This window comes from Mus musculus, chromosome 11, assembly GCF_000001635.26.
Source record: "Mus musculus strain C57BL/6J chromosome 11, GRCm38.p6 C57BL/6J".
Lineage (NCBI taxonomy): Eukaryota > Metazoa > Chordata > Mammalia > Rodentia > Muridae > Mus > Mus musculus.
In genome coordinates this window covers 108,976,123-108,988,310 of record NC_000077.6, presented here as the reverse complement: position 1 = coordinate 108,988,310, position 12,188 = coordinate 108,976,123, and the positions used below count along the sequence as shown (strand labels likewise).

Sequence of the window (12,188 nt, the reverse complement as noted above, 5' to 3'; positions counted from 1 at the left end):
ACTTCACTTGGGGCATAGAACAGAGCATGAACATTTAATTTTATAATAACATTCATAAAATTCTTAAAAACGGTTAGATTTGTTCCCAAGGGGTTGCACACACTAGGTAAGTAAGTGATCTACCACAGATCTTTGTCCTTAGCTCAGCTTTAGTTCCCTTTTGTACTGAGAGAGACTCTTGTATTACATATTTAATGTGGGGAGAGGGGACAGATGGAGATCAGGGAACAATTTGTAGGTGCTGGTCTCCATCTACACGTGACAATTGAACTCCTGTTGTCAGGCTTGGCAGCAAGTGCCTTTACTTACCGAGTCACAACTCTCCCGCCACAATTGGAGTGAGTCTCTTGACCACAATTCCCAAGAGAGGGAGTTAGGGCTCAGTTGGTCAAGCACCTGTCACACAATCATGAGGTCTTAATCCCCTGCCATACATGGACTAGTGGCTCCTGTCCTGCATGGCACAGATCCAGTAGGGAAATCGCTCTCATAGAAAGTTGAATTGAGTCTATGACCATGACACTCTGAACATGCTGGGCTCCTCCTTCTAAGCATTGTCCATCCTGGTTAGTACATGGATAAGATACATGGATAAGATAAAGTTCTCCTGAATTCCCTGATGCAGAAATGCCCATGCCTGAGCCAGACCACAGCAGATTTATAGTTCTTTTCTTTGTTTGGTTTTTTTTTTCTCCCCCTTAGATTTCTTAAGTTTGTTTGAGTTGAATTTTTGTCACATAAATCCTCAACAGTTCTTGTGTTTTACTGTTATCCTGTTCAAAATACTAAGGAGCTTGGCCATACGGGGTTGGGGGAGGGAAATCATACCAAGAAGGAAGAGAACTTGGCTCTTGTCTGGTCTCAGCCAGTTGCTAATTACAGCTCAATCTTCTCATCTGAGGACATAACTGTTTTACTGACTGAAGACAGAAGGGGTAGACCAGATGGTCTCACCCAGATCCATCAAAGTCTAGTCAAAGATTCTTCGATTTTAATTAAGGCCATTTCTTCCTGTTTGATCTCATAAGGGCAACGAACAACATATGCTCTCCTCATAAACACACACACACACACACACACACACACACACACACCTCATTCCCGCTCCATCCATATCAAAGCACTCCTTTACCAGCCATTCCAAGGAGGTCATCGGCACTAAGAGTCTGTGATTTGTCCTCTTAGGTCCCTGTTACATCATCTGCCAAAAGGCCCGCCCATTCTACAGAAACGGTCCTGACAGGCCTGCTTTTTGCTTCATGACAATGATACCTATTAGAACTGGTTGATCTGGGGATGGATTCTGATCAGATCTGAGCCAATCCAAAGAGCATGCTTTCTCTCCTGGCCCCTTCATACTGTTGGTGGTGTGTGCATGCGTGTGTGTGAACATGTGCGTACACACCCACTCATGCTTGCATGTGTAGGCCAGGGTTGACAATGCCTGTCTTCCTTGGCCCATTTTCCACCTTAGGTTTTGAGACAAGGTCTCTCACTGAACCTGGAGCTCACCAATTTTGCAAGGCTAGCTGGCCAATGGGCTCCAAGGCTCCACCTCTTTTCACCTCCCTAGCAATAGGATTACAGGCACACCCAGATTTTTAACAAGAGGACCACGATCCAATTTGGATCCTCATGCTTGCAAGACAAGCACCTTACCAATCAAGCCATCTCCTCAGTACTAGCTCCCTCTCTTGGGCATTGTGCTCAAGAGAGTCCCTCTCAACAGAAACCTGAACTATAATATATAAACACTCATCAAAAACCACCACGGGAACCAAAGAGTAGAAGAGGCTAGTCTACAAACACAGGAAAGAAAGCAATACTCAAGGAAACCAGAAGCAATGACCAGAGAGAGAATGAACCTTGCCACTAACACTCCCAGGTTCCAAGTCATGTCCAACATAGCACTTGGGATTGCTCGTGGCAGATTCCTTCTCATCCCACATGTTCTTCCAGAGTCTCGAGACAGAGGCATGCCTCAAAACATGCGACCCCGTGTGTCTACCCATGTGATTAGAATGTAGCAGAGATCCCACTAATTTTTAAGACTTGATCGTGGATGCAATGCCACTTCTACACAGTTCTGCCTCAAGACATTCACAACCATTATGCTCTGAGGAGACTTGGGCTCCATGGAGGAGACTGTAAGGGTGGTAGGGGGTGAGTTATTCAGTACCTACCTGACAGTCCATCCTGACAGCAGCCCCTCCAGTCTCTGCCCAACCAATCCAGGCGACATGCCAGGGAGCACAGCTCAGACTTGCAATGAGCCCCATGCAGACTGCAAGTCCAGAAGCGATACAGGATTGCTGTCACTTAAAACCATCGGGATTGATTCGCTCTGCAGAGAGAGATTGTGAGAACAAAGCTGACCCTGTCTTCATTTCCAAAGACAGCCAGGCGTGAGCCGGCGCACATGTGTTTATTTGACCTGCAACTACAGACTGAAGACTATTAAAGGCCTCTTTTCTCATGTTGAACAGAAACGGGTAGGAAATGTGGGCTGCAGTTCAGGACTGTACCTCTTTCCGTGCAGACATACAGGAGTCCTGGGTCTTCTCCATGCGCATGTGTGTATTTGTACAGGACTTTTCCACTTTCTATCACCTAATGGTCCAATGCTGAGACTTTACATATAGCATATATGCAGGTCCAAAGTCAAGCATTAACCACCCAGTGCTAACAAGACCAACAGATGCTTCAATTCAGAGCAAGAACCCTTCTTGCTACCGCTGTTCTCCTGAGCCCCACACTTCAGTCATCAACCTGTGCAGAAGACAAAAATAATGATCTAAATATTTGAGCGGTAATAGCGAGTCCTCCAAGGCTAGAGACTTAACCTCTGTCGGGATCCCTGGGAAGCCTGGCATACTAAGGAGCTGGGCCTTCAGCCACCTTATCTTAAGTTCTGTATAAACCCAAGAAGTAAAACTACATTGGCATGATCATAGCCCATGAAGAAATTTTGGTCACCCATGTTTACCACAAACCTCCTCTTACACAAATCTGTGTCACAGGGAGGGGGGACAGAGGAGAAGGGGGTGCCTAGGCCCTGGAAAGAGACAGTACATTGAGTTCCACACAACGCATGGATTGCAACAGGATCTTGGGTGTGTGGTAAGGAGACCTGATCCTGTGCGGTTTCCAGAGTGTAGAACAAACAAAAAAGTGTCCCTGCTGTGGGAACAAGGCTGAAAAGCAAGACTTGAGTAACATCCAGAAAAACTGGGAAGGTGCTGAGGCGTCTAATCACTGGGCTCCCTTCCCAATATCATTCCCCTGCATCAGGGCCCAGCCCTTGACCTCATGTGCTGAGGAGACCAGGTGCAGTCCCAGCTTAGCCCTAAGCAGGGAGTTTCGGTTCTATCTCTGATACTATACAAGCAAGCAGATCACACCCTCTCATGGGAACCGGGCCTCCTCACCCTCTTCTGACTACAAAATCTGCTACTCATCCTCTGCTTTGTTTGTTCATTCTGTGCCACCTGAATGCAGCCCTTGTGTGGTCCTACATAGCTGACAGTATCCCCTCCCCCAGCTGATAAGTCTGTGTGATCAACAAACTGCTATTTGTCACATCTGCTCTCCATGGACCAACCGCTGCTGCATTCTTTCTAATGTTCCCTGCCCTTCTCAGCTGCTCTCTCAGCGGCCCAGGGATCAGATAAGGAAATGAAGTCATGAACCCTAGTGGACAGGTAAAGGCCCTAGGCACAGAGAATTCAAAGATTTCCAGAGACTGGGGACATGGCTCAGTCAGTAAAGTGCTTGCCAGAGAAACATGAAGACTTTACTCAGTGCCCGGCACACACTTTAAAAAGCTGGCACAGTAGTGTGCCCAGGAAAGGGGCAGTGGAGACAGCAGGAACCTTGAGCTTGCTGGACAACCAGTGTAGCTGAATGGGTGAAGCCAAGGTGCAGAGAGAGAGCCTATCTTGGAAAATATGGTGGAAAGAAATCGAAGATGAGACTCAGTAGCAGCCTCTAGCCTTTACACACACACACACACACACACACACACACACACACACACACACAGAATGTTTAGATAAGTAGCCTGGATCTAGACACCTAATCTCACATCTTATAGGTTGGTTTTCTTGGACATTTGGAGTCTCTGGTCATCATGTTTGCACTTGAGTAATATAATTAGAAATCATCTTTCTCTTCTTTGAAAGATCTCCTAGGATTCTAGGTTGGAAAATAGACCCAAGATCACAATTCATTCAGTGTAAAATACACAAGGCACCACAGAGTTTCACTGTAGCGACATGTCACGTAACATCACCACAGTGGTCTCAGGACACATTTCTAGAAAGACCGGCTTGGTAGACCAATCACTCCCCACTGGTTAGACATTGAATATCCCTGAGTCTCAAGTGAATGTTGCTGACTGTAATCCACAACAGATCAAGGTCAAGGTCTCAGCCACTATGCACGTGGGATGCTCCCTCCCAAAGGGCACATTATGAAAACCTGCACAGTTCCTAGTGTCAGAACAACTGAATCACTGTTGAAGGGACCCACCCACCATAGGGAACAGCAGCCCAGAGGCTCTGAACATCACCTCAGCTCTGACCAGGCTTGTAACTGTTTCCTGTCCACTAACAAAGCAAGAGACACACTCTTCTCAGTTCCTTCGTTGGAAGAGATGTTGGCAAAACCCGCCCTCCTCTCCCTAAGGCTCCAACAACAAGCCAAATTCCAATTCCAGCTAAGGTTGCCCTGGAAACCCAACAAATTTCCTGAGCTCGCTTATGGAGGATACATGACTTGCTAATAGGAGTGTGGGTAATTGACAATAATGTGGCCACACTAGAAAGTCCTCACCCATCATGGATGAGGGTTTCCCCTTAGCTTCATTGGTGGGTCCCCACTCCCTGATTTTCAGCACTATTCCAAAGCCATATCCTAGACACTCTAGCTGTTTGAATTGAATGAGAATAACCTCCCTCCCCGTGGGCTCATAGAAACCAGCTTGGTTCTCATTTGGTAGACTGTTTAGGAAGTATTAGGAGGTATAGCGCGGTTGGAGGAGGTGTGTCACTAGGGCATAAGGGGCTTTGAGGTTTCAAAAGCCGGTGCTGGGATCACTTAGTGCTCTCTGCCAAATGCTTGCGGATCAGATGTAAGCTCTCAGCTACTGCTCCAGCGCCATGCCTGCCCGCTGTCATATTCCACACCACGATGATCATAGACTTCCCCTCTGAAACTGTAAGCAAACTCCCAATGAAATGCTTTCTTTCATAAATTGCCTACATCCAGGTGTTTCTTCCCAGCAATAGGACAGTAGCTGAGCCCTTCCTAAGACCCCAAGGTCATGTGTCCTAAGACCCCAAGGTCATGTGTAATTAGGGCAGCATTACATACAAATGGCTTGAAGGGGTGGCTAGAATATCAGATGAGGGGCTGATGATCCTCCACATTCCCTCCTCTGCAGAGATATCAACAGTCCTCAGGCCCTAGCATGGTGAACTCCTCCAAGTAGGCACACAGATCTGATAAAGGTGGTGGCTGGTTCACTCAAAAAAGAGAGCTGCACTACTTTCTGAATACTCCGGTCCTGGCAGTATTCAGATCACAACAGCTCCAGAGTTACAAGAAATTAAAGGTCAACTAGTTTCTGGCATTATGTGTAGCCACTCAAGTGGGCCGAAACTATGGTCACTTTTCTTATTGCTGTGACCATACACCTAGCAGGAAGTACGCCTTTAATTCCAGCACTCAGGGAGGCAGGGAGAGGTAGATCTCTAAATTCAAGGCTACACGGAGAAAGCCTGTCTCAACAAAATCAAAAATCAAAAATAAAGATGCCACAATCCCCTACAGAGGCTCCTCAGACCTACAGTCCCCCAGGGATCTTAAGTGAGTCCTAGTTCTGGCCTAGGACTCTGCATTTCTCACAGCTCTGGCGAAGCAGATGCTGTGGTCCTGTAGACCACACTTGGAGTTGCAGAGAAGATGTGCAGTCATTAACTCCTTCTGGCAAGCCACAGGTGAAGCTGACGTTGCCAGTTCCCCTTCACAGGTTAGAAGCCTCAAGTTCAACCAGTCTAATTAATTAGCCAAGGCTGTACCGTGGGTAAGGAGCCAAGTCAAGGTTTGAAGCCATACCTGTCTGTCACCATTTTTTTTTATATCTTATTCCATCAGCTTTTTTTAAAATAAGGTATTTTCTTCATTTACATTTCAAATGCTATCCCAAAAGTACCCCAGACCCTAACCCCACTCCCCTACCCCCCCCCAACTCCCACTTCTTGGCCCTGGCGTTCCCCTGTACTGAGAGTTTGTAAGACCAAGGGGCCTCTCTTCCCAATGATGGCCGACTAGGCCATCTGTCACCATTTTTAAGGCAGGATCGAATAGCCCAGGCTGGCCTTGAACTCACTATGTAGCTCAGGATGACTTTAAACTTCTGATCCTCCTGCATCCACCTCCCAAGTGCTAAGATCAGAAAGATCCATCCCACCATGCTGGCTTTATGTGGTGCCAAAGATCTAACCGAGCCCACAGAGTGCTAGGCAATCACTCTACCTTCCGAGCTACATCTCCAGCCCTGTCCCTGACATTCTTGTTTCTTAAACCTTTCCCTCTCTGTCACCCCCTGTGCTGTCCCCTTCTTGACAGCCCACACCAAGAATGCCCTTAAAAGTACCTGACTGTTCCAATCTTAATTCTTTCTTTCCCTCTTCAGCTCTTGAGTCCCAGCTCTCGAGCCCACGCCTGGATGGGACACAGCAAATTTTCAGCCAGTGCTGGAGTGGTTGGGTTTCTCTTCTGCCCCGCAGAGCTAGGCCCCCATTTCTCAAGCCAGTCTGAAATTGAGTTTTCTTTCCTTTTCTCCCTGTTTATATTGTTCTCTTTCCAGCAGGAGAGTAAGGGAAAGGTTCATAAAAATGTGAGGGAAAGCCCAATTAGGTCTGCTCAGGAAGTAGCAATCGGCACAGAAATCTGTATTTCTGTGGGGAGGAGGATGGTTACCGAGTCCTGGCATCCTGGCCACAAGAATCACAGTGATGGAGACTTCCTCAGATGATGTAAGTTCTACTTGAGCATAAGAACATAGTTTCGGTCATTTCTGCAGCCTCAGTGTGAGGAGACTGGCACCAAGATAGGCGTGAGGACATTTGGTGTGTGAATCATTTGTCGGGCACAGACACGTTATTTTTAATGAACACATAGATGCACAGTGGGATCCTTTGATAGATGCATGCAACACACACCGATTGAACCTGAATAATTCTTATACCATCTCAGATATTTACGGTTCTTTACAAAGAAAGCATGCCAGGTAGGTCCTCTTTTCTAGCTATTTTGAACGGTGGGATGCACGGTAGTTTATTTTTAAGTCAGTTGGAGATCCCTCCAGAGAAGCTGCACAAACTAGGAGCGGAAGCTCTTACCAGAGCAGGAGGCACTCAGGCCCAGCAGGTGGCCCCAAGCCTCATGTCCCCAGGCGGGACCCAAGCTCTAGGAGAGGTGGGTGGGAGACCATCTGGCCGCAAACCTCGCCCGAGTGCCAGGCGTATTTGTGTCTCCGAGCTGAGAACTGGGCCCCTGCTTCTTGCCAACCATTCACAAGGGGAGAGATGATTTAAAAGCCGGGGAGAGTGACTCATGAGGAAATATGAAAAAAAAAAAAACATAACAGGCCCCAAGTATGTTTAGCTTGGCACCGACATAAAAGGGAGTCACGATAAGGACTCCAAGTCGGAGGACGGCCACATGTGGCATGTGGGCTGCCTGGGAGGAATACAGGGAAAGACACAGATGGGATGCAGGGGAAAAAACATAGTGCCTGAGTCCAGGACCTATTTCCCACGGGGGTCAGAGTTAGATCAGAGACCACTTCCAGAGATTTGCAACACAACCTTCCATGCTGGCTACTCTTAACTTCTGCACCAGGAGATTAAAGGTGCCTGTTTGCAACGAACACTTCAAGGGCCTTCTCCCACCGTACACCAAGTAGGTCCTAGGCTTGGAAGAAAATCAAATTCCCCGCTCTCAGGTAACCTGCTGTCTGTTTGGGAACAGCTTTCCCCTTGGTTGGTCATCTACCTAGAATCTCCTCCCACTAGATATCCATTTGGCCCCCTCCCTCATCTTGTTTAAGTGTATTTATTTATTCATTCATTTATTTGTATGTACATGTTTGGGGAGGGGCGTACGCATGTGTGTGTGCACATGTGACCGGAGGTTGCTATCCACTTCATTTTTGAGACACAGGCTCTCCCTGAAGCTGGAGCTCACTGCTTTGGCTAGACTGACTAGCCACCAAGTACCAGGGAATCCTGCTGTCTCTCCTCCCCAGTGCTAGGATTACAGGAACCTGAGCACATGCCACCACACCTGCCTCTTTACATGGGCGCTAGAGACCCCACATCAGCTCCTCATTCTTGCATAGCAAGTACCTCACTCCCTGAGCCATCTCCCCCACCCCTCAAGTTGTAGTCAGAAGACATCGACACCACGAAACCTACCTTGTTCATTCTGGTTGACTGCCTTGGTATATTCTCTCTACTATAACTAGGCCACGTGGTTTATAAACAAGAATTCCTTGCTTAGAGTTCTAGGAGACAGAGAGTCCAAAATCCAAGTGCCACATGTTCAGAATTTGATGAAAGCTTCTTGTCTCTCTAAAGTTGGCTGCCTGTTACTTTATCTATCCAGTGGCTAGACTACCTTCTTAAAGCCTCTGCTACAAAGGTCACTGTACTAGTCAGGGTTCTCCATAGAGCAGAATGTATAGACTATAGGTAGGTAGGTAGGTAGGTAGGTAGGTAGATGATAAACAGACAGAGATTTATTAGAATGGATTATGGGCTATGGCCAGCTAGTCCAAAATGGCTATCTACCAATGGAAAGTCCAAGAACCCAGTAGTTGTTCAGCCCACAGGGCTAGATGTCTCACCTGGTCTTCCGGATATGCTGGAATCCCAAAGCCATATGTTTTAATACCCGTGAAGGAATGGAGTTACCAGGAGAGTGAGAGCAAGCAAAGAGCAGAAGCTTCCTTCTTCCATGTGCTTTGTATAGGCTGACAGCAGAAAGTGGGACCCAGATTAAAGGTGGCTCTTCCCACCTCAAAAAATCTGGATTAAAGGTGGGTCTTCTCATGTTAAGTGATTTAACTGAGAAAAAAAAAACTCTCACAGGTGTACCAAGCCACTTGGGTTTTAGTTCATTCTAGATGTAGTCAAGTTGCCAGCCAAGAATAGCCATCATAGTAAGCATTCCATTTATGAGCATGGCCATACGCCTAAATGCTGTACCTCTTAATGTATCATATCACAGGGAGTATATTAGTCAGGGATCATGGTTAGACTCACAATGGTTCACAACCATCTATAACTCCAGTTCCACAGTATCTGATGCCTTCTCCCGACCTCCATGGTCACTAGGTACATGGTGTTCATGCAGGCAAAAAATAAATACATCTTAAAGAAAAAAGATGAATGACTGTTTTAGTTTTGCCTATTACTGTAATATTAAAATATGCTGACAGAATTCACACTAAGGAGAAACTTTATTCATCTTATAATTTCAGGTTACCACCCATTACTGTGGAAAAGTCAAGGCAGGAACTTGAAGGGGCTAGTCACATCCACAGTCAAGAGTAGAGAGGAAATAAATTCATGTGTGCTTGCTACAGCTCCATACTTATAAAGTCCAAGACCTTCTGCTTAGGGGATGATACTGCCCATAGTGGGCTGAGTCTTTCTACATTAATAATCAAGACATTCCTACAGGTCAATCTGATCTAGACAATCTTTCACTGAGACTCCTCCCAGGTGATTCTAGATTATTGTCAAGTTGACAATTAGAACTGGCCATCACCATGGTGATTGTCCTTTAGCTTCCGCGTGTGTGTGTGTGTGTGTGTGTGTGTGTGTGTGCGTGCATATAGCCACACACAGATGACTGCATGGCTTCCACACACTCAACTATTTAAATGTGAGGTCATTTGGGGAGCAGGTGGAAGCAGGATTTAGTAACAGTTATGGGATATATTCTACATATGAAGTAGCCTCCATTTCCTCCCATTTCCCAAAGCTCTGAGACTCAGAAATGTTCAGGAATTTGTTCAAGCAAACACAGCCAGTCAGAGGCTGTGCTGAGACTGAAACTTGGGTCTTCCCAAGTGTAATGCGAATGGTCTTCGCATAGATCCCCAGCTTCCCAGAGAGGCCCAGGCCTGGATGCATCTTGGCTCTGGCTCCTATCCCCTCTTCCCATACATAGGTGCCTCCTGTTGCTGGATGTTATGGTTTGAATGTACAACGTCCCATGTGGGCTCGTGTATTCAAACACTTGCGGCACAAAAGGTGGAGCCATAATGAAGGAAGAAGTCACTAGTAATGGATCTTGAGATTCTATGACCCAACCCCAGTTCCTGTTCACTCTCTGCTTCCTGACTGCTGGTGCAATTGTGTCCTACCAGCCTCCTGTTCCTGATACCGTGCCTCCCTTCATCTCCTGCCCTTCTACCATGATCCCCTCAAAACTATTGTTTTCTTCTCGAGTATTTGGTTACATCAATGAACAAAATAATAAATAAACTTCCCATATGCCTGACCTGGCAGGAGCCAAGCCTTCTTCATCTTCACTGAACTTGATTGCCTAATCTCCGAGGAGGCCACCAGCTTAAATAGATCCTGTACACTCTCACTCCCAATGTACCTGTAGACCTGCCCAACAGACCCAGTTGCCTCTTAACTGCTAGCAGCCAATCAGAAATAAGGACATGCTTTCTCACGACCTTTGCCCCACAGTTGTTCCCTGACTACATCACTTGCTAGCTGTGCAAAACCTTAGGTGACTGACTTCCCATTTCTGAGGCCCAAAGACTTGTGTGGAAAATTGAACCTAACATTGTGAGAAGAAATGAACTCTCCGCACATGGTTCCCAGACAGTGTGTCTGGCCCTAAAGGATTCTCCGTGAGCAGCGGGCTTTGGCCACTGGAAGAATTCAGGAAACTAAGATTGGCTTGGGGACAATTGTAGGTTAGCATGAAAACCAGTTGAAGGCTTGAGCCTATCCAAGCTTGGAGCACTTGGGCCTGATCCTCACTAGGGTTCTCTGTCTTTCACAGGACTCCCAGCTCACAGGGCCATGATGGCATGGCCCCAGAAATGTCCTCAGAAGCTGAGGTTTTGCGGAAGTGTTTGTTTTTCATTGGATACCACCAGAGACTTCCTGGGTTAACCCCCTACTGTTGTTATTCAAGTGTTTGGCTTCTGACTGCTCCCTTTCCCTCTTCAAAAGACTGGTATAGCTGATAGCTGCGGTGTCCTTTACTTAACAGATGGCGCCTGTCTCTTGTGTAGTGGATACCTGCATGTCAGCAGCCGTCACTGGAGGGCACTGGAATGGAACCTACATCATTTATTAGTTCCACGAACTTGCAGTGTGATGCACTCAATACTCTGAGCCTCAGTTTCCCTTCCTGAAATATAAGAATGAAGCTGACATAAACTGCCCTGCTTGCCACTGCAGTCAAGCTCAGAGGGTAAAAATGGAAGAACTTGGAGAAGGACACCGCTCTGGCCTAGGTCAGCCAACTGCACACAGCTTTCTATGAACACACTTCATGTTCTGTGGAGTGAAGGGCAGGCAAGAACACATCCTTTAGATATTCTAATACAACCTTTCTTGAGAGCTCAGCTATAAACCCAGCCAGGTAACACCGCTCAAGTACGACACTGATCTATATGTTCTGGGCCGAGAGCCAGACACTCAGTGTTTTCCTGTATGACAGACTCAGTGGATGATGTTTAACCTTGACTTTCTGTGTCTATATTATATTTGAAAGATTTAACCTTGTCTACAAACCCAGCTAGTCTATCTGGTCAGCCAAATTACCCTAGTAAGAGAGTCCAGCCCTCGGTAGGAACACTCTCCAGCTACTCCCTCCACTCCTTGTTTTACAGGTAATGAACGAGGTTCTAGGGGAACTTATTCACAAGCCATTGGTAATAAAGAATGTGACAGATGGGACCTTGGTCCCTACATCTATGTATCTTTCATTTTAGCCAAGCAACACAGAAACTATCTGGATTTGCCATGAGAGCCTGCCATGTCATGCTGTAGGGACACTAGATAGATATGGTTTGAAAAACCCTTGAAGGGGTCAAGACCACAGTCATTGAAGTGGATGACCAGGCAACCTTCCCCTTCCAACAA

General features: G+C 46.7%; 1 long non-coding RNA gene across 1 annotated transcript in view; it reads right to left on the bottom strand.

Annotated features, from left to right (window-relative positions):
* Gm36876 overlaps positions 1–7,572 on the bottom strand; it is a 54,045-nt gene extending 46,473 nt beyond the window's left edge. The window contains exons 1-3 of the long non-coding RNA XR_389100.4: positions 6,659–7,572; positions 2,526–2,769; positions 2,184–2,344 (exon numbers count right to left, since the gene is read on the bottom strand). This is a non-coding gene — a long non-coding RNA (predicted gene, 36876). The remainder of the gene's footprint in view (positions 1–2,183; positions 2,345–2,525; positions 2,770–6,658) is intronic.
* Between the last annotated feature and the right edge of the window lie 4,616 nt (positions 7,573–12,188).